At 39.6% G+C, this 22,500-nt stretch overlaps 1 protein-coding gene across 5 annotated transcripts in view; it reads right to left on the bottom strand.

The window, feature by feature from the left end:
* Positions 1–22,500, bottom strand: part of LOC135114911 (uncharacterized) — a 162,057-nt gene that overhangs the window by 60,733 nt on the left and 78,824 nt on the right. For all 5 annotated transcript variants that reach the window (XR_010275709.1, XR_010275708.1, XR_010275710.1 and 2 more), the window contains one exon: positions 19,608–19,661. The gene's annotated coding sequence lies outside the window, so the exon portion shown is untranslated. The remainder of the gene's footprint in view (positions 1–19,607; positions 19,662–22,500) is intronic.

Below are 22,500 nucleotides of genomic sequence, written 5' to 3' on the forward strand. Positions count from 1 at the left end.
CCATCAAGCCATCTTGCTCCACAAGACTGTAAACTACACAGAAAATGAAACTATGGAATAACTTTTGCATATATTCAATAACATATGTAAAATAATTTGAACACCATATTCCACAAAACCTAAAAAGTGAATAAATAAATAAATAAATAAATAAATAAATAAATAAATGAAAATACTGAAAGTTCCGAAATGCCCTGAAATTAAAGAAGAGTAGATATTATCTGGTATTTTCCCAGTGTATTTGAATAAAGCTGAAGAAAATAAAAATTCCGTAATGCACATACAAAATCATAAAAAGAATATTTGGAATTTAGGCCCAACTTTCCAGACATGGTAAACGAAAAGAGGGAAGTGGGACTTTAAACACCCAATGCTAGAGTATGGAATGGCCTGTAGATTAAAAAAAAAAAAAAAAAAAAAAATCACAGCTGCAAATGCAGTCATACACCCTAAGAATTATTTTTGAAATAACTCTTCAAAAAGCACAAACAGTCAATACTACGATCACTGAGCTTTGATCTTAGTTTGGTAATAAAAAGGCCAGCTGCTGAAAAAGCCCTTTCAGATTCAACTGACGTTGGTGGTACAGAGTTGAGAGCCTGGAACAATTTTTCTAAATTCTGTGTTCTGTCCCCAGTTGCCTCAAATACACTGAATTCCTTCCCAATGTAGTTACATTCACTTCTCTTTTTTGTACTTTGTGTCTGAATCTGATCTATGGCTGCCATAGATCTATCAGTGAGTGAGCTTTGTTGATTTACAGATGTTTCCACATTATCACTAGTTGTAGCTTCTTCATCACTTACTTGAAACAGTCTTCCTAACAGCTGTTTAGCTGACTCCACGATGGCAGACTTACGGGGTAAAGCTAATGGTAATCTTTCCTCACAGCTGTTATAAGCCTTACCACAATGCAGGTATTTCATAAGGCCTACGAGAACCGCACTCCTCCTTTCATTTATTCTGCTATAGAGAGAATTTTGCAGCTTCATTGAAAATTATGACTTTTGTTCATTCAATTCTTTCAACATGAATGAAAACACACCTTCAGCACTAAGAATAGTTGTACCTCTGCATCCCATCCTCTCTGCCCCTAGTTTCACTGGTTGCAGTGCTGTTACTAAGTCATTCAGCACTTTTAATTCCCCATTTGTGATGTTCATTTCCATATTACAGTCAATCATAGCTTTAGCAACTGAGTTTTTTACTTTGAGAAATCGCTCTAGCATGTCTAGCAAGCTGTTCCACCTTGTCTTTGAGTCGAGTTTTAGCATCAGTTCTTTGCCATATTCACTAACAACATACATCTGCAGCTTCTCATTTCTTGTGGGTGATTTTCTAAAAATCTTTACAATTTTCCTGACTTTGTTGATGGTGACAGACAAATCTATGTTCCCTACTTCATCATCTTCCAGATCCTCTAACCTAATATTTTCCAAATCCTCATCTGATACCACCTCTATCATACTACTCAACTCTTCTTCCTCTGGCACAGCTTCCACATCATCAGCTTCCTCTTCTTGGAGATGGGTAACATTTCTCCTTTCCAAACTAACTAAGTTACCATCTGTTTTCTTGTAAAGAACATCACAAACAGCAAGATGCATTCCATGAGCATAACACATGTGATGACAGGTCTTAATCAGTTTGCCAAATTTAACCATGACGCTGGCTCCATCAGTTACACATGCAACTACATCTCTTTCCAAGTTTACCTGAAACTCGGCTAACTTATTCTCAACTACCTCAACTGCAGTCTCTGCTGGTAGTGAACCTGTAATTCTAGCCATTCCTAGATTCCAAAAGGTATCACTAGTATGTAAATTTATGTTCATGTATCTCTTGTTTTTTAGTGAAGTATACTCATCAAGAGATAATCCAAACCTAACCCCAACATTCTTCCTTTTGTTAATATCAAATATCACCCTTTCTTTTGCAACATTGTACTGCTTATGTACAAGATCCATAACAAGAGTTGGACTTTGAGGCAATTTGTATCCCCTTGCAAGCATTGATGTCTTTATGAACTCACTCTTGGCAATGGCATTTATGGAAAATCCATCTACTGCAGCTAGCTTCCCAACGATTTCTTCCTTTGTCTCCTCCTTTTTCAAAAAATCAGTCATTTTCTGTTGCACAGAATTCCTCTTCACCTCACTCGTATCTTTATCATGAGACCTGTCTGAAGGACGTTTGAGATTTTCTGTTTTTTCAATTGAATGTTTGCTCTTGAGATGATGGATCATACCACTGGTAGACCATCCTCTGCACTTTATAACTGCATGACACTTTTACATCGTGACGATTCTTCACATTTAAGTTTTTCAAAATATTTCCATGCATAAGACTCAGTACTGGTTGTTGCTTCTGCCTCGTCTGCCATTTTAATGGTTATGTAGTGTCAGATAATTCAGTAAATCACCTGAAAAAAAAAAAATCATTCTCTATATTCCCTATAAGGATGTTGTTGTCACAATAAATCATATCCATGTGAGAGACCCCGTATTTGTAGTCTGTAACACGAAAATTCAATAACGAACTCACATTCAGAGACACAGTTATGAGGAACAGGCGACTTATTTTCTAGTGTTTACACTGTATTATTTCAGGCTCACCCCACCGAAGTAGAATTATGGTAAGGACAAAGGAATGAGGATGTTAGCAATCAGCATGAAGCAGGCCACAGGAAATAATTTCACATTACACAATTAACACACGTTACACACCTTCACGCAGGGATAGAATAGAACAGACTAACCTGACTCAGCGCCAGAAGCCCACCAAAGCAAAGAAGTGTACGAGAACGGTACGTGTCGTCGCTCGTCAGCTGATTCAGCTCATCGCTGTCTCGCTTCCAGCCCAGGCATCTCTCTCTCTCTCTCTCTCTCTCTCTCTCATACATTTTCGTATTTTTTAGCTGACATAAGAAAAAAATAATAAAAAGAAGTTTCCCGGGATTTCCCGGGATTTCACATATTTCCCGGGAAGGAAAAAAAGCCCATTTATGGCCGGGATCCCGGGATCCCGGGATCTCGGGATCCCGGAAGGAAACCCTAGTATGTACTCGTATGTAATAATGACTAATTCCCGTGAATATAATCCAGTCAGTAGAGTTACGAAGGTTACAATAAGTTGATATGTGCCCTCCCCCTTCACTCTGGCCTTGTGGACGTCACACACAAGGACGCTAAATGGCAGTCATATCACATTATCTTATCCTGCATTACCTTTCACATGTGCTGCCTTGCTTCGCCTTCCGCCTATAAATCAATTAACGTTCTATGAAGAATGAATTCCTTTGGCTTATTACACGGCAAGACCAAGGCAAATATGACCTTTCTATCTGTCTATCTATCTACTTATCTGTCTATCTAACTTTTATCTATCTACCTATCTATCTATCCATCCATCCATCTGTATCTCTATTTTCTCTCCTCATCCACTTAAACTGTGCAAGGTTCCAATGTTAAGTAAAGAGAGAGAGAGAGAGAGAGAGAGAGAGAGAGAGAGAGAGAGAGAGAGAGAGAGAGAGAGAGAGAGAGAGAGAGAGAGAGAGAGAGAGCATTTAATGAAGTTTAAAGACTCTCCTTTCTCAACACACGAATAATGTTCCTCAGAAAAATCCTACACACGTTTTCTTTCCACAGATAAAATCCGAAATGACTTTTTTTCCCTCTTACAAAAAAAAACAAAACTCATACTCACGTGTAACAATGTGTACAATGAAGAAGCAACACAAACTAACAATGTAATGTTAGATAACAAAGGATAGTAAAAGTATTTGTATTAGATATAAGTAATAAGCAGAAGAACACAAATAAATAAAAAGACAAAATAACAATGTAACATAAGGATACCGAAGTACAGTTTTGTCTCATAAAATGTCATAAGAAATAAATATGAAAGAAGGAACCGTCATATTTACTTTTTCATTGTCTGTGTTCTTCAGCGCCAATGAAATGTAAAAAATTGTGACAGAAAAGACACACTCTCTCTCTCTCTCTCTCTCTCTCTCTCTCTCTCTCTCTCTCTCTCTCTCTCTCTCTCTCTCCGTAGACATCACCCATTTTTAGCACTTAATTTCATGTTTTTTTTTTCTTTCAATCTGCTACACATTTTCCCACTTTAGTGCTTTATTTCCTCGTATTTTCCTTGTTCATTACGGCAGTTTTTTTTTTCCAAGTTAAAGCATGCTATTTTCTTTCCTCACTCTCCTTTAAGTATGATGTCATTCTCGGAGTAACTTCAGGCACCTACTAATATTACATTACATTCTCTTCCTGATGTCACTTGTTCACTCCGGCTTATGTCTTTCAATGTTTTTTTTTTTTCCACTTCTTTCTGTTATTTTATGGCTTTTTTAAAATTTTTGTATGTCTTTTTTGTGTGGTGCTATGACTCTCAATGTGTGTGTGTGTGTGTGTGTGTGTGTGTGTGTGTGTGTGTGTGTGTGTGTGTGTGTGTGTGTGTGTGTGTGTGCGTCAGAAATGTATATACATTTACTTGTCTATACGTTTGAAGCTTTTTTTTTTTTTTTTACTTTAAACTTTCTTTTTCAGTCTCCGATTTTATGTTTGTGTTCTCTCTCTCTCTCTCTCTCTCTCTCTCTCTCTCTCTCTCTCTCTCTCTCTCTCTTTCCAATACATTCCTACTTTTAAAACTCTTCGTCAGTCTTCGGGAATCCTAAAACTCCAACAAACTGCCAGCAACACACTCAGTCCCTGTGCTTCCCTGAGCAGTAAAGGGCGGACGTTGTCATCTCCCGGCGTTACTCCTTCGAGACGCACAGGACAATATGTAAGTTCGTGTAGCGTCTTCATATTGACCGAAGAGATGAAGAATGTATGTCAGTACGTATATCAGTATATCTTTGACCTTCAGTCTGTCTTGTGTGGGTGGGTGCGTGATTGGTTGGGAGTCTCTGTCCCCAGCTTATGTGCAGTTTTGTGTATTGAAATGTATCTGTTTGTCTGTCCGTTTGTCTATTATTTCACACACACACACACACACACACACACACACACACACACAGACACACACACACACACACACACACACACACTATCTCAACACTTGCTTTTTCCAAATGTCGCATGAAAGAAAGAAGAAAGAGGAAGAAAAGTGTGCACGATATATATGCATGTGTATTGTGATGCAAGACATCCAATTTCTCTCTCTCTCTCTCTCTCTCTCTCTCTCTCTCTCTCTCTCTCTCTCTCTCTCTCTCTCTCTCTCTCCATGGTTTCAACACAATTCCAGTGATCCACACAACAATATACAAAATTCATAACATTTATGCATTTTTCATTTCTAGAAAGGTAATTCATAGAGTAGCAGGAGAATTGTGTGTATTTTCTGGCGACAGGAAAGTGTAATAATAATAATAATAATAATAATAATAATAAACGGTTTATTCTTTAGGCAGTCAACAAACTGAAAATGTACATTGGGGGTGGGGAAATACTTGACATTAATCCTAAAGGTGAGTCAAATCTAGAAGAGACTATTGATTGATGGCTCGCACCATGGTGGGAATCGCACTGAGTCTGTACCGGTCCGTACGTGGCGCCTTTAGGGGCGTTATCTTATTGTGGTGTCTGGTGGCACGGGTAGGGCGAGGCGCGTCAGGCGGCAGCATGTTTCTGAGACGTGGATGATTCAGAAGTCCCCTTCCAAACTTCTCTAGAGCCTCACTGTACCTGGTGGATAGTCTGGACAGTTTCAGGGTGTTCAGGGCTTCTTCATAGGTGGTGTATGCAGGGCCAAGGATGACCCTGCACGCCCTTTTCTGCACACTCTCCAACTGTAGCTGTTGAGTTTGTGTGAGGGAGGAGGACCATGCTGGGGAGGCGTACATGAGTTTGGGGAGGATGAAAGTAAGATACACCCCCCTTAACTCATCTGTCGGCGTCCCCAGCGACCTGAGTCTGCGCAGCATGTACAGCCTGTAGGTAGCTGATCTTATGGTGCTGGCGACATGCTGCTTCCAGGTCAGCTGGTTGTCCACCGTGACTCCGAGGAGCTTGGCACATCGGACTACCTGGAGGGGGTGAGGGCCCACTGAGAGCTGGGGAGGGGGCACTGGTACAGAGGAGGTACAGAAATGCATCACCACAGTTTTGTTGTGGTTGATGGTCATCCTGCTCTCCTCTGTCCACGTCTGCAGTCGCTCCAGGATCGCTTGCAGTGGCGAGTAGTCCGGGTTCTTGGTGGAAACTGGGACGCCCCCGGTGCAGTCGTCCACATACTTCCAGCGATGGGGGGTGTCAGTGAGGGCGTCGTTAATGAGGAGGAGGAAGCATAGAGGACCCATCTTGGTCCCCTGGGGGACCCCACAAGTCAGCTGTTGGAAAGTAGAGACAGAGCCCTGATAGCGAACGGCCTGACGCCTCCCTGTGAGGAAGTCGGCTAGCCACGCTATCAGGTTAGGAGGGAGACCCAGACTTACTGCTTTGCTGATGACAACAGTGTGATCAACAAGATCAAAAGCCTTTTTGAAGTCCACAAAAGCAACAGCTAGAGAGGTGTTTCGCTTGTCCAGGTGGCTGTGGATGAATTCAAGGAAGCTGGTCAGGTAATGGGAGGTGGAGGTAGCTTTAATATTTCCAAACTGTCTGATATCCACGGTATTACAAATTTTGGTGTAGGCCCAGTCATATACGAAATCTTCACAAATAAGGCTAGGGATGGGGGTGATAGAGACTGGTCTGAGGTCATTGAGTGACTGTGGACTGGAGGTTTTGGGGATGGGGGTGACGTAAGATGTCTTCCAGTCCTCGAGGCAAGAGTGTTGGGAGAGTGAAGCGTTTATTATTGAGCATAGCGGTGTTGCTAGCTCTACAGCAAATTCCTTGTAAATTTTTATAGGAAGGTCAGTGGGTGTGGTGGATCTTGGTTTGAATTTGAGTATTCTCTTAAAAACATCCACCGCCTGGACACTGGGGGGATGAGAGGGGGCCGGAAGATAGGCGGGAAGCAGAGTGGTGTGGAGGGGAGGAAAGGTTTGACAGATAGCAGCAAAGTGATCGTTCATCTCCTGAGCCGCGAGAGTAGCAGGAAGGTGTGAGGTGCAAGGAAGAGACGAAGTGTGCTTTTGTAGGCCACACAAAGCTTTGATCTTAGCGTACCACTGTCTGTTGTTGGTCAGCTTGAGGTGGTGTATCTTGTCTGGGTAATAGTTTGCCTTTGCATTCTTAATCTCCCTGATTACTCTGTTTCTTAGTTTCCTGTAAAGGACCGGGCAGGAGTGGAACGCCCAGGTCCGCTGATGCATGAGTCTTTTAATGCGGGGTGTCATCCAGGGAGCATCAGAAGGGTGCGTTGTGACGCTCTTGGTTGGGAAGTAGTGGTGGAAGGCCTCTGTGGTGGTGGTGATGTAATTCTGCCATTTTAAGTGGACGTCCTCCACATCCAGCACCTCGGTCCACGGGTGTTGTGTCACCCACTGCCCAAACTCCCTCATGGCTGAGTCAGGCATGGGGCGGTGGGTCCTGGTGACGGCTGACCGGGGGGTCGAAGTGGTGGGTGTGGGTGACCACAGTATGGAGAGGTGGGTGCTCCGTCCCATGGGTGGCAGTGGTTTGTGGGGCGAGTACTGCTGGCCCAGGTCTGTCAGTATAAGGTCGAGGATGGCTTGCTGGTGGGTGGGGAAGTCCACGACCTGGGTGAGGTGTAGCTGGTGTAGAATATCGTTGATATCTAATCTGTTAAAGTCCCCACAGATGACCAGTTTGGCGGCAGGATACTTCACCCTCAGGGCATCAGCAGTGTCGATGATGTGAGTGGCGAGTAACTGTGCTGTGGCGGCTCGTGGAGGGTGGTACACGACGCACACGATGATGGAGGCCGTGTTGCTGGGATGGCAGGGGGGCGTGACTCTCACCCACAGGGCCTCTACACCGGCCGGAATATCGACAGGGAGGTGTGAGGGGCTGAGGGAAGAGCGGCAGAACACGGCCACTCCACCACCCCTGCGTCCTGACCACAAGTGATGGTAGAGCTGGTAGCCCTGCATTGAGCACACCTCAGGAACAATCTGCCACGCCTCAGTAACCGCCACAATGTCTGCACAAGTAGAACTCACCGTCACGATTAATTCGTCCATTTTGTTGGCTAAAGATGTTGCATTGAATAAGAGGAGGGAGGGTAAACTGTACCAAATCCGAGGTACTTCACTGTGCCTGTATTCCTTCTTCCCTACCCTGCGGTCAACTCTGGCACTGGAGGTCACAACCTTGATGGGACGCACTTGTTTCCCTCCCCTCGACCCGCGGTTCCGAAATAGTTTTAGGGTCTTAAGGCACTTTATCACTTTGGGCGGCGGGTAACCTGATCCTCGCCTGCAACGTAGGAGGTAGTTGCGTTCGTACGTTTGCACTGGAGCACCCATTGTTCTTTATGTGTCACCACTCACTCACTAAATGTGTTCACAAGTACAGGAGTTTCACCAGGGCGAGCCTAAAACTAAAAGCTAAGAGTTGAAAACAGAAACAAAAACATAACTAAGGTCGCTATTACTAGTGGTAGGGGAAGGCCAACAAGCTGGCCGAGGCTGCCCAAGAGCGCCAAGGGTCACACGTCCTGCCCGTGTGAGGTCAGAACAGTGTGTGTGTGTGTGTGTGTGTGTGTGTGTGTGTGTGTGTGTGTGTGTGTGTGTGTGTGTGTGTGTGTGTGTGTGTGTGTGTGTGTGTGTGTGTGTGTGTGTGTGTGTGTGTGGGTGGGTGGGTGGGTGGATGGGTGGGTGTGTGTGTGTGTGTGTGTGTGTGTGTGGGCGCCTCTGTCTGCAACGTGATTCACAGATAGGAGGAATCATTTTTTTTATGTGTCTTTTTTGTTTTATAATGTTTTGCTTTCCTTTGTTTCTCCAGGTTTATATGTAAAATCTCTCTTTTTTATCCAATGCTCGTGTGTAAGTTACCAAACATGAACATACAAATATTTTCGTTATGCGAAATTCAGTCTGTCTGCCTCAAAGTTTCTGATATTTTTCTATTTGTAATGATTCTATATATGAATGTTTGTTTACTATTTCATTTGGCATATGCACCCATCAGTCAGTGTGTCTATGTGTCTTTGTCTGTCCTGCTTTCTGAATGTCTGATGTGCTGGCTGACTCTCTAATGTCATTTCCTTTTAACATAGTAAATACCTTTATTTATCTTAGTTTGTTTACCATGATTTACAGTTGCATTTCTATACGTTCTGTCCATCAATATACAGCTAATTTCTCTCTTTATCTGATTCATCGCTTACACTTCCACTTTCTTCTTATTTGTTTATGTATATTGCTCTTCAACCATCCTGGGTTTCTTCACTTACCTATCCATTCGTCGATGTTTTATCTGTATATCTCTCCCTATCTAATACTTCCACCTTCTTATCAATCAACGGGGATTTATCAACATATTTTCCCACCTATGTACTATTATCCCTGTCTATCTGTCTGTCTGTCTATTTATCTAATCTATTTTCTACTTACTGAACTTTCTATCTACCCATCTATATATATTTATATCTACTTATATACCTATTCATTTATTCATGTATCTATCAATCTATCTATCCATCCATCTGTCCATCTATATATCAATCTATTTATCAGCCAGTCGATCTGTTTAACCATTTACCCATCCAGCCATCTATCTGTAAATCTACCTGTTCAACCAGATACCTATTCATTAATCAATTCGTCAGACCAATAACACATTTCTCTATCTGCGCCTGAACGTACTCACCGACCCATCTCCCCGCTCACCGCCACTGTACCGAGATAATGCACCCTCAATACACTCCTATACTCGGCGGCGGCTAGGCAACGCTATTTCGACATGTTCCACTAAGCATCCCTGCTTATAAGGGGAGACAAGGCCCTGCTAATGCTACGGGACTGGAGGAGGAGGGGGAGGAAGAGGAGGGGCGTCTGTTGCAAGCATTATGTCGGCGAAAGGAAGGATGGAACGTAAGGGAGAGAGGATGAAGGATGGTATAGCGAAGCAAGAGAAGAGAGGAATTCGTGAAAATGGGAGAAGTTGAGAGTGAGGTGTGGTGGTGGTGATGATGGTGGTGGTGGTAGTAGTAGTGGTGGTGGTGGTGGTGGTGGTATAGTTCGTAATTTTTCTGTTACTCCTCCTTAGGGTGAATTGTAGATTTTTTCACTCAACTAAAAACTGTACGTTTCTTTTTTTTTTTTTTTTGTCTTTTGCACAAAATAAAAAAAAAATCAACATTTCCGAAAAGACGGTATTCAAAAGAAAGCAAGCTTCTTCACTTGTCTTATTCATTATGACGTAACATTCTGAGGTAATTTGTACGTCCAAAGGCACAGACAAAGGGGTGTTTGAAGTGGATGCTTTTACTAATGCTGTTATTACCCTCCTCCTCCTCCCTTTTTTTTGCATAGGAATAATAATAGAATCTCACTTCATTCTTTCCAATCAAAACGCAGCCAGTTTTTCCCACACTACACGATGGTTTTCCCACGCCAGCACAAGCACGAGGGCGTGTCGGTTTGGCAGAAGTCATACACTGCTCTAGCTTACTTTACTAAAGGGTAGTTAATATAAATTAATTCCAAAGCGATATGTAAAGACCTGTGGGAGTGTTTGTTTTGGTTATCCTATGTAATCCTCATTTTATTCGTCCGCATTCTCCTGTTATTGATCACCTTTGTGATTTTAAGTACTAGAGGTCAAAGTAGCAGGCGATAACCTGTGTATGCAGCCCCTAAAGGGAAGGTACACAAAACACAGTGACCGAAGCTGTGGCCTGATTGACTGCCGCCTCCCTGGAAAGCGCAACGCAAGAATGCTGCACCACCCCTCAACAACCAAACTGTGCCTTCACCTGCGCTACGCACACACCACATCACACAACTATCATGCAGTTACACTCTCCCTCACAAACAAAAGTAGACAGACCACAACTCTTTCCCTCACTATTCTCTCAAGTTCTCTGTGGTTTTTCTATACCACGTGGTATCAATTCCTGTATCTTGTCAGCTTCTGCTGGAGAGATTGGTGGGGAGGAACCTTCTGTACTATCCTGTATCTCCCAATAATAGTTAATGTAGAATAATTATCCAAACAGCCTCGTCAATACCTCAAAGTTTGGTCTTCCGTTGCATTCCTTTGTATTCCTTTGTGTTCTTTCCTCCTCCTCCTCCTCCTCCTCGTGCCTGCTGCTGCCTGCTGCTGGATGTGATGGCTCATGAATAACATGTGAATATGTTCTTAAACCACTCAGTGAAATCATAATTCGAGCTGAGGGAGAGAGAGAGAGAGAGAGAGAGAGAGAGAGAGAGAGAGAGAGAGAGAGAGAGAGAGAGAGAGAGAGAGAGAGAGAGAGAGAGAGAGAGAGAGAGAGAGAGAGAGAGAGTTCTAGGCCAGAGAGCCACATCAGTCCCCTCTCTCCCCCACCCAAGCAACCCGCTTTCAGCAACCATTCTGTAGACGCATCACGGGACAATTTTTAAGAGCAATATTGGATGACCACTTGGGAAGCCACACTTCACGGCCACACGCGGGTCTGTCAGGGGGAAGGGGCCGGGCAAGAGGGCCAGGCGGACCATACCAGCGTGTAGGGGCAAAACATATCACGGCAAAAAGGATTAGAGGCTATATTTTAATGCTCTACATTATTAAAGACAAAAAATGGTTTCTATCAATGAAAATATGGAAAACAACTTAGATTTTTATCCTTTCTTCAGACAAATTAAAAGGAGATAGAGGAGGTGAGGCTGAAGTTTAGCCCTATTTATTGTTAAAAGTTGTCCTCTCTGTGAGGAATATAATAACAATATGATTTTTTTCTTTTCTTTTCTGGGCAAACCTGCTTGTTGCTAGAAAACACATAATAGCAAAAAGACGGCAGACAAAAAAGAGAATAGTGTTTTACAGAGTACATCATTAAAAAAAAAAAAGTTGTATAAATCAAGATATGAAGGAGTGTAAAATGACACTTTTTTTTCGCCTACGGACACACGAGGAACACACTTGTCAAGTTAAGTGAATATAAAGTGGAAATGCTGAAGAAGAAGAAAATAATGGAGGAATACTAAACCTTTCACGAGAATGAAACTGTTGATATTACTGGGACCTTTATTTATTTTTTCTAGTGTACATCATTGTCCCAGACTACATCACCACTACTACATCATTCCGTTGCAGCGTAAAGGGAGAGACTATAGTGGTGATGATGTCACTGTATTTATGCTCTCCAACCTGCATCACTTTAACAAACTTTAGGCGCTGTATCATTACAAACACAAGTCATCACCCACAGCAGAGTACCACACTAACATCCGACATTACCTCACACTCCTGAGCCAATAACCTGCAGGGAGTGCCACAGCCCCGCCAGGCTACATAGAATACAAGCAATCACCCTGAGAGGGCACCCCGTCACGTGGCTCACTCTAATAGAAGCTTACAGTGTAGGGAAGCTGCCTCTGAGCGTCACATAATCCTGCACGCCATCCAGACCACGCTACGCTACGCCTCCTCCTCCTCCTCCTACTGCTCCTACTCCTCCTCCGCCTTATCCCGACCACTTGCATTCCTCTTTGACATCCAAACTGCACGCCCCACGCAGCGCACGTAAACACTAGCTAGTCGCCGCACATTTGGCCGTTTGCTCTGCTCACGACACCCACACTGTTGCACGTCACAGAGAGAGAGAGAGAGAGAGAGAGAGAGAGAGAGAGAGAGAGAGAGAGAGAGAGAGAGAGAGAGAGAGAGAGAGAGAGAGAGAGAGAGAGAGAGAGAGAGAGAGAGAGAGAGAGAGAGAGAGAGAGAGAGAGAGAGAGAGAGAGAGAGAGAGATATTCATGGCAAAAAGTAAATCCTTTCATACAAATGCACCACATTAAGCGCCTCCAGCGTAAGACTGTATAATTATCAAGCAGGAAGCGCGGCAGTAAACACGTCAAGTCTATGGAGAAGGCAGGGCGTGTTTCACTTGCTGGTCTTGCCTCTCACTTTTTTAATATGTTCTTTTTTTTTTCTTTTTTTTCCTTGCGTGGATTGACAAGATGTGGAATAATAGTAAGAAAATACAAATATACAAAAACTGAATTGGTGTCACTACAGATGATAATCCTGCTCTTTACAACAACAACTACAACAACAACAACAACAACAACAACAACTACTACTACTACTACTACTACTACTACTACTACTACTACTACTACTACTACTACTACTACTATTGCTACTACTACTGTTATTAACATTCACCTATTAAGACTCAGGAAAGATTTGTCTTTCTCCAACCCTCTGTGCTTCTTAAAAACATGGAGCTGCATTTGGAAATAAAAATTCAAATAGCTGAACACAAAAATCATTTAGATGCAAGATATTGGACGGTTCAACTTGAGTAAACTGGAGTAAACAATGCAATACATGTTTAATTTAGAGTCAGTATAAAATGGTATTCTTACATTTGCATATAGCCATTATTTATACTCACGCTCTCATATCTTCTTGGCGAATGGCAAACAGGAACAAAAAAAAAAAATAAATAAAATCTTTTCAGTTGCCGTTTCCACACATAGACAAAAAAAAAAAAAAAAAATAAATAAAGAGTCAATAAAAAAACTAAATATGTTTCTGGAAGTACCTCAATACTCTTAAAACAACTAGTCACAGGAAGGGGAAAAAAACAGAAACAGGCAGAGAATTCCAGAGTTTACCAATGAAAGGGATGAAAGAATGAAGATATTGCTTGACTCCTGGACTGTTGAAAGGGAACGGAATAAAGGTGAAAGTCTTGTGTAGCGTCAGCGTGGGGAAGGAGAGACGCATGCTGATGGCAAATTCTGAAGAGCAGTAACCATAGAAATAACTACACAAGACAGACTTCCCACATTTTTTTCCATCTTCATATACTTGTGTGCATTTTTTTGTAGCATATCAGTGTATTTGTCAGCATATCAGTGTATTTGCTATGGTAAGCTCAGCAGGTATGAAATGTTCTCCAAGGTATGCATTAATTCGTCCATTTATTTATTTATTTATTTATTTATTTATTTATTTATTCACTTATTTACTATCTATTTATTTCATATTCTGCTTTTCATTACCACATCGTATTGAGAGGCACTTTTGTGACTCACTGTTTCCTTTACATTGAGAAATTACTTGTTTATTACAGTACCGCATAAAGCAAGTGTCTGCTGTGAGTCAGACACTTTGCCAAGCAGCCTTACCTTACATGCACATGGAAAAACATAGGCAAGCATGACAGGCTTCACTTAAATGTAAACCTAAAAATGGAAGGACGTACACTGCGCTACAAAAACAGCTCCGTCCCCTTCACTCACCGGTAAATATGAAGTGGCTATCATAAGAACATAAGAAATAAAGGAAGCTGCAAGAAGCGACCAGGCTTACACGTGGCAGTCCCTTTATGAAATATACCTACCTATTTCCATCTATTATCCTCATCCATAAACCTGTCTAATCTTCTCTTAAAGCTCTCTAATGTCCTAGCACTAACAACATGATTAATGAGTCAGTTCCACTCATCTACCACTCTATTCGAGAACCAATTTTTACTATCTCCTTCCTAAACTTAAATTTTCCAAGCTTGAACGTGTTACTTCTTGTTCTACCCTGGATGCTGATCCAAAGAATTTTGCTTACATTCCCCTTGTTATAACCCTTATACCACTTAAAGACTTCTATCACGTCCCCTCTTAACCTACGTCTCTCTAAAGAATGTAAATTTAATGACTTCAATCTCTCCTCGTAAGGAATACTCCTCATCCCCTGTATCCTTTCTGTCATTCTCCTCTGTACTGATTCTAATAGACCTATATCTTTCCTGTAATGTATGGACCAGAATTGCACAACGTAGTCTAGATGAGGTCTGACCAGCGTCAAGAATATCATTAATATTACTTCCGGCCTTCTACTTTTAACACTCCTAAAAATGAATCCTAGTACCCTATTTGTCCTGTTTCTAGCCCCTATGCATTGTTTTCCTAGACGGAGTTCAGAGCTAACTATAACTCCTAAATCTTTTTCGTACCGTGAAACTACCAGAGATTGTTCGTTTAATGTGTACCTACTGTGTGGGTTTCCTCTACCTACGCTAAGTACTTTGCATTTATTGATATTAAATTGCATTTGCCATAGGTCCGTCCATTCATTCATCCTAAATCTGCCTGCAAGGCGAAGGCACCCGTTTCTGATCTAATTAATCTAAATCTATCTTTGTGTCATCCGCAAATTTACTAACATCACTACTAATTCCACTAACCAAGTCATTGATATATATTAGAAATAACAATGGCTCTAATACTGATCTTTGTGGCACCCCACTGATTACATGACCTCACTCGGATTTCGAGCCGTTTATTACAACTCTTTCTCGCCTGTCGCTAAGCCATGACCCTATCCAGCCTAACACCTTCCCATCTATCCCGTGTGCCCTAACCTTTCTCAGGAGCCTTTCATGGGATACCTTGTCAAATGCTTTACTAAAGTGTAGATACAAGATATCATAACTATCACCATTATCTACTGCCTCGTACACTTTACTGTAAAAACTTAACAAGTTTGTCATGCAAGACTTCCCCTTCGTGAAGCCATGCTGTGATTGATTTATCAAGTTATGTTTGTCTAAATGTTCCCTATTGTTCCTCGCTATTATTAACTCTAATATTTTACCTATAACTGAATTTAAGCTCACAGATCTATAGTTAGACGCTAAAGTTTTATCTCCTTTCTTAAAGATGGGTACTACATTACCCTGCCTCCACATTACTGGTACCTCACCTGACTCAAGTGATTTCCTAAAGACAGAAACTAACGGCTCACTAATAACCTCTTTGCATTCCTTAAGTATTCTGGGATATATTTCATCAGGTCCTGGTGTCTTGAACTTTTTTAGCCTATCTATCTCCTGTTCCACTATCTCTCTAGTTATGGAAATATCTGTCAGCTTCTCATTCTCATCTGCTCTAAACATCTGTTCACTATCTGGCATATCCTGCATGTTTTCCTGGGTGAAGACAGATAAAAAATACTCATTCAGAATTTTACTAATCTCCTCCCCAGAACTAACCAGCTCCCCATCTGCTGCCTTTAATGGACCTATAGTATCCTTATTATTCGTCCTCTATTCATGATAAAATCCCGAGGGGTCCGTCTTCACATGGCTGGCTACACTTAATTCATAATTGCCCTTAGCTTTCCTCGTTAACTTCCTGACTGTTCTGACTAATTCATTATATTGTGACCTTAAAACTTCTTCACCTGCCCTTAACCTCTTATATATACTTCTCTTCCACCTATATAATGTTTTAACAAAGCAATCATCCATTTAGGATAATTTTTCTGTGATTTTATTGCCCTATACGGGATATATGCTAACTGACCTGTATGAACTTTATCTACGAAATATTTATACAATTCATCTACATTTACTTCACCTAATTCCCTCATCTCGGCCCCTACCATCCTCTCTACTCCCTCATCTACTCGCCTCGACCTCACCTCTCTCATTTCAGCATGACTTGACATTCCACCATACTCACACCCATCTCCCCCTCCCTCTCTCCTCCGCCCCTTCCGAACATTTATTTATTATTATATATGTTTATTGACCACAGCAACAATGTACAAATAGAAATCTGATTAATAAATATTAATTTTTAAGACAATTCACAACCACTGTAGTCCATAAAAATAACTGATAGTAAAAGAAAACTAAAATTAGAACTAAAAACTAAAACAGAAGCATTAAACTAATGTAGATAAAACTGTAAAACGTACACTGATCTCAAATCTTAAACAATATTAAAGATGAAATCTAATACAACTAACACGATAAAAAAAAAGATGTATAACACATCTTACCTCCTCTTATCCTACACCCTCACACCTCACCTCACCTCACCTCTCACATCTTGCCTTATCTCTCTCAACTTCGTTCCGGACCTGACCTCACCCTGCATCCGTTACCAGTCAACTCCTTGGAGGTACCTTTTTAATTCCTCAAAATCTGGTCAGGTATTTTACAAGTGTTTTTGCTTCTAAAAGTTTCTTCCCATTTTAAATTTTACCTAATTTCCCTATGGTCACTGTTACCTAGCTGTCCTCCAACCTCTACCTGCGTGACTGCTTCCTCCCTGTTAGTAAGAATTAAATCTAGAATATTATTCCCCCTTGTGGGTTCTACGACTACCTGTTTTAAAAAAATATCCTGAATTACCTTAAGAGATTCTTCTGCTTCCTTGTTACCCACCATCAGACTCCAGTCGATATTCCTAAAATTAAAATCTCCTATCACACATACCTGACTGTACCTGCCTGCTCTATTTATTTCCTGCCAGAGTGAGATGTCAATTTCCTTTGTACTGGTCGGTGGTCTGTACACTACTCCCAGTACTACTGACTGTGATCCTTCCTTAATATCTACCCATATCGACTCTGCTTTGTTATCTGTTTTAATTCTACTGTTAATATAACACTGTAATGTGTCCCTAACGTATAACGCGACGCCTCCTCCCCTCCTGTTTTCCATATCTTTATAAAACAATGTATAACCATCTATCTTAACCTCTGGATTAAATACTTTTCCTCACATATCTAACCAAGTTTCAGTTAAAGCAATGATATCAAATTTCTCTACACACACTATTCTTCTAAGCAAGTCTATTTTATTCAAAATACTGCTACATTTTGTGTGGTAAATACTTAAGCTATTTCTCACCTTCCCTGAGCTAGCTACCTTTCTAGATTTAACTAATTTCTCCTATGTTTACTCCTCACAACACCTTCTTCCCACAACCCTTTCCCGTATATGAAGTGAGTTATGGCAAATAATTGGCGCATTTTGTGCGCTCGAGCTCGATCTGTAGTGATGAGGCGATAGTTGCGCGAGTTGCGAGCCAGAAACCTTCGCCCACATGCCGATAAATCGAAATATGCAAAATACGGCAAAAAAGGTGAGTCTGACGAAGAAATTAAATAAAATAACAAAGATACGCCATCAGAAGTTACTAAGAAGTGTTTCCGAAAATGAAATCGAAACTTTTATATACGATGGACATCAAAAGGTGCTCCTGGCCAAATCATCGTTGTGCCCTCCAGGGCCAGGCGGGAGCGGTGGGGTGTACAGATGTGCGGTAACAAAAATAGAGCCACCTCGCTCCGCTACGGGAATGATCCCTCCAAAGATACGTTACTAAATGATTAGGAAAATCATAAATTATCTTTCATTCGCTGACAAGGAAAATAAAAACGTGAGGAAAACTAATATTTTCAGAAATCTACAACGACGAGCCTCTAAAAAAAGGGAGACAAATAGTGTGGGCCGGCTCTAGTCATCAAGGCCCACGTCACCTTGACTTTTCAAGGCGACAATCAACACACACACAGACAAATAAGAACACTTCACAGAACTATACAAGCTTTCCTCTCTTTGATTTTACTTGAATAAAGCTGCAACAAAGGTTATGATGCTAAAAAGTTACCTTAGGTTAGGTCACAAATATCATGGTGGTAGCGCTCCCCGGGAAATCAGAGTTAAAAATAATATCAATACCAATTGAACAAAGAAAATATAAATATCTTTTCTCCATAGAAGGAAAGTTTTTTTTTTTTTTTTTTACGTGGAAACCAAATTCACACTAAATGAAATGTGTTACAGTAATAGTTTCCAAGGACACTTTATCATAACGTGCAAAATATTATTAATCTACATAACGGTAAAACACAGTAACGGTAAAACACAGTAAAGGATAAATAGACATATAAACTAAATCTGATATTTGTTACCTAAAAAAGACCTCAAGTGAATATTCCCATTATTGTGGAAAGTTTTTTGTAATTGCATCTTTTCTTTCTTCACTCATATATTCCTACATACAAAAGATATATATATATATATATATATATATATATATATATATATATATATATATATATATATATATATATATATATATATATATATATAATATATATATATATATATATATATATATATATATATATATATATATATATATATATATATATATATATATATATATATATATATATATATATATATATATATATATATATATATATATAAAAGGAACCCAAAAATGACAGCTAATTGTTAGGTTTCAATTGAATCTCTAAGTAAATATTTATACCAAAAAGATGACACCATTATAGAAAACATATGATTTCGTATCCTTCTTTTCTCTATGCATACATTAAAATAAGCACACGAAGACTGGAATACAAAACTTATAGTTTTGAAAAAGATTCTCGGTTAATCCTCAAAGGACTTTTTTCCCAGTAAGATGTTGCAATGAACATTATAGAATAAATTTACATTATGTCTTCTTTCATATATATACCCTAGGAAGGCAGAAAAATGGGAGACAAAAACAACGCATTGGAAAAAGGTTTAAACTAATCCTTCAATGGATAACACTACTGACACGATACCATGGAAGCACATCCTTTCTTTCCTTCACAGATTCGTGGGAAGCTGACAGGAGAAAGACAGGCAACAGTGACAGGTTTCCGTTGACATAAATAAAAAAAAAAGTTTAACAGCGAGATCAAAATAGAGGGCACATGATGTAATGAAGCAGGTACTCACTTTCCTCCTGCATGTGTTGGGAGTGTTCACCGCGGCACCACCTGCCATCCTTTCCTGAAAATATCAAAACATCCACATAAAAAAGTGATGCAGCTTCACTATTCTAAAAAGAGCTAAAAATGAAGCATCATAAACAGAACCACCAGAAATCATTTACTGCATGAGTTAACAACATACACATGAACAAAAGAGGAAAGAATAAATACTGAACAAAAACACGAAATGTCATAAATAAAACGTGTCAAATTCCTCCAAGCAAGAACACATGGATACATGGAAAACAACACTGAAAACAGAACACACTTCAAACGCTGAGAATGTTAAATATGCAAAACAGCTGCAACAAAATAAAACGAACAAACACCATTACATATATAACAAGATCAAATAAGAAAATAAAAAGAACCAAAAATAATAAATGTAAAGCTTGCCAACATTCAGCGGTGTCTAGAATATGAAGGTGGTAGTTAAGTGAGACTGAAGAGGAGGAGCACAAGTCATGCTGCGATTGATGCATGAAGGCAATCAAGGGAGAGGGTCGCACAGAGGAGGCGGGACGCAAGGCGCCTTCAGGCCAGTCACTGCTGGTGTCCCTCGCCTCCCCTTCCTGCCTCGCTGCGAGGTGAAGGGGCCATTACCACCGCTGCCTCAACACTTACACTACCTTTGCGTCTCAACACTGAAATGCTTCAATGAATGGGAATGAACGGGAAAGTAATGGTCACTTAGAATTGCTTATAACAAGTACATGTTACTAAGTGTTGTAAATCAATCTGTCTGTCTGCGTCTGTCTGTTTATCTCTGCCTCACATGTTCACTATAATGCTCTGTAAGAATGAGCATCCCAATCTCTGTTGCTTTGTTGCAGCGCATCTATTTGTATTAATGTTGTGTGTGTGTGTGTGTGTGTGTGTGTGTGTGTGTGTGTGTGTGTGTGTGTGTGTGTGTGTGTGTGTGTGTGTGTGTGGTGTAACATTACGAGTGGAACAATATTTACGAGTATGGGTCAGTAGGTCTGTCTTCTGGTATATTTAGTAGTTTTAGGAAATCAATGACAACTACGTATTGTGCACGAAAAATGGCATACCGTAAATACGAGGCCATGAGAGAAAAATATAGTTAGGTATGTTTGCATTTTCTTCGCTTACAGTAATTGTTATCACGAAAGAATATACGAGTAACGGAAGAGGCATACGTTTATATTGTGCAAACATTATGCTGTATTAATATCCCACTGACTAATTCAGTTAGACTTTTGGTTAAGTACTCACTGCAGGGCACGGTAAACTATTTATTAAAGTGCTTTACAAAAAAAAAAAAAAAATTCATTGGAATGAAATATTCCAGTTTCTGCCGCTATTTAAAACTACTTTGTCCATGTCTGTGCCTGCCCGCACATCCATCTGTCCCTCTGTCTATTTGTCTTTCTATCTGTCTACTTCCTTGCCTTCTATTTTTGCCTGCCTGCCTGTCTGCCTGCTTCTTTGCCTGCCTATCCACTTCAAGTTAGCCTGACTATTTCCCTGTCACCCTGTTTGTCTGCCTGCTTTCTTTCTTTCTTTTTTGTATGTCCATCCACCTCTTTCCCCGCCCGTTAGTCTGTCTGCCTGCTTGCTTGTTTGCTTGCTCGCTTGCTTGCTTGCTTGTTTGCTTGCTTGCTTGCTTGCTTGCTTGCCTCCCTGCCTGTCTGTTTGACCGTCTGCCTTCCTGCCTACCTGTCCTCTCTCTCTCTCTCTCTCTCTCTCTCTCTCTCTCTCTCTCTCTCTCTCTCTCTCTCTCTCTCTCTCTCTCTCTCTCTCTCTCTGATGATTATCTAAACAAGTCAAGACATTATTTAAACCACTACTACGAAATACCAAGGTACTTGAAGGCTTGTCTGTATGTGGTATCAGTGTGAACAGGTTACATCACGCTCCTATACAATCATGATTTACGCAGCACACCCTCCATAGTAGGTTGGCAGGCACTTCCCACACGTTAAGGAGTCCTTCTTCATTTCGCTCTCTAATTTAAACTTCTTTATACAAATGAAATTAAACTTCGGGATTTAAATGGTCACTTTCTTTCTTAGCGCATAAACAAAAATGTGCTAAACAAATATAACGAAAATATTTATATTAAAAAAAACAATAATAATATTCAAGCCACACTCCACAGTAACGAAAGCTTTCATAAATATAGGAACACATTGCAAAGGTCGCACTGAAATATTATTTATCACCGTACAACTACCATACCTAATTCCCGGGAGCAGACTCATGCAGGACAGAAAAAGATGAAACACCAATAAATACTGGTAGAGAGTCATGAGAACATGCCAATTCATATATATATATATATATATATATATATATATATATATATATATATATATATATATATATATATATATATATATATATATGTATATATATATATATATAATATATATATATATAATATATATATATAGAGAGAGAGAGAGAGAGAGAGATAATATACTCGTATATATATATATATATATATATATATATATATATATATATATATATATATATATATATATATATATATATATATATATATATATATATATATTATATATATATATATATATATATATATATATATATATATATATATATATATATATATATATATATATATATATATATATATATATATATATATATATATATATATATATATATATATATATATATATATATATATATATATATATATATATATATATATATATATATATATATATATATATATATATATATATATATATATATATATATATATATATATATATATATATATATATATATATATATATATATATATATATATATATATATATATATATATATATATATATATATATATATATATATATATATATATA

This window comes from Scylla paramamosain, chromosome 28, assembly GCF_035594125.1.
Source record: "Scylla paramamosain isolate STU-SP2022 chromosome 28, ASM3559412v1, whole genome shotgun sequence".
Lineage (NCBI taxonomy): Eukaryota > Metazoa > Arthropoda > Malacostraca > Decapoda > Portunidae > Scylla > Scylla paramamosain.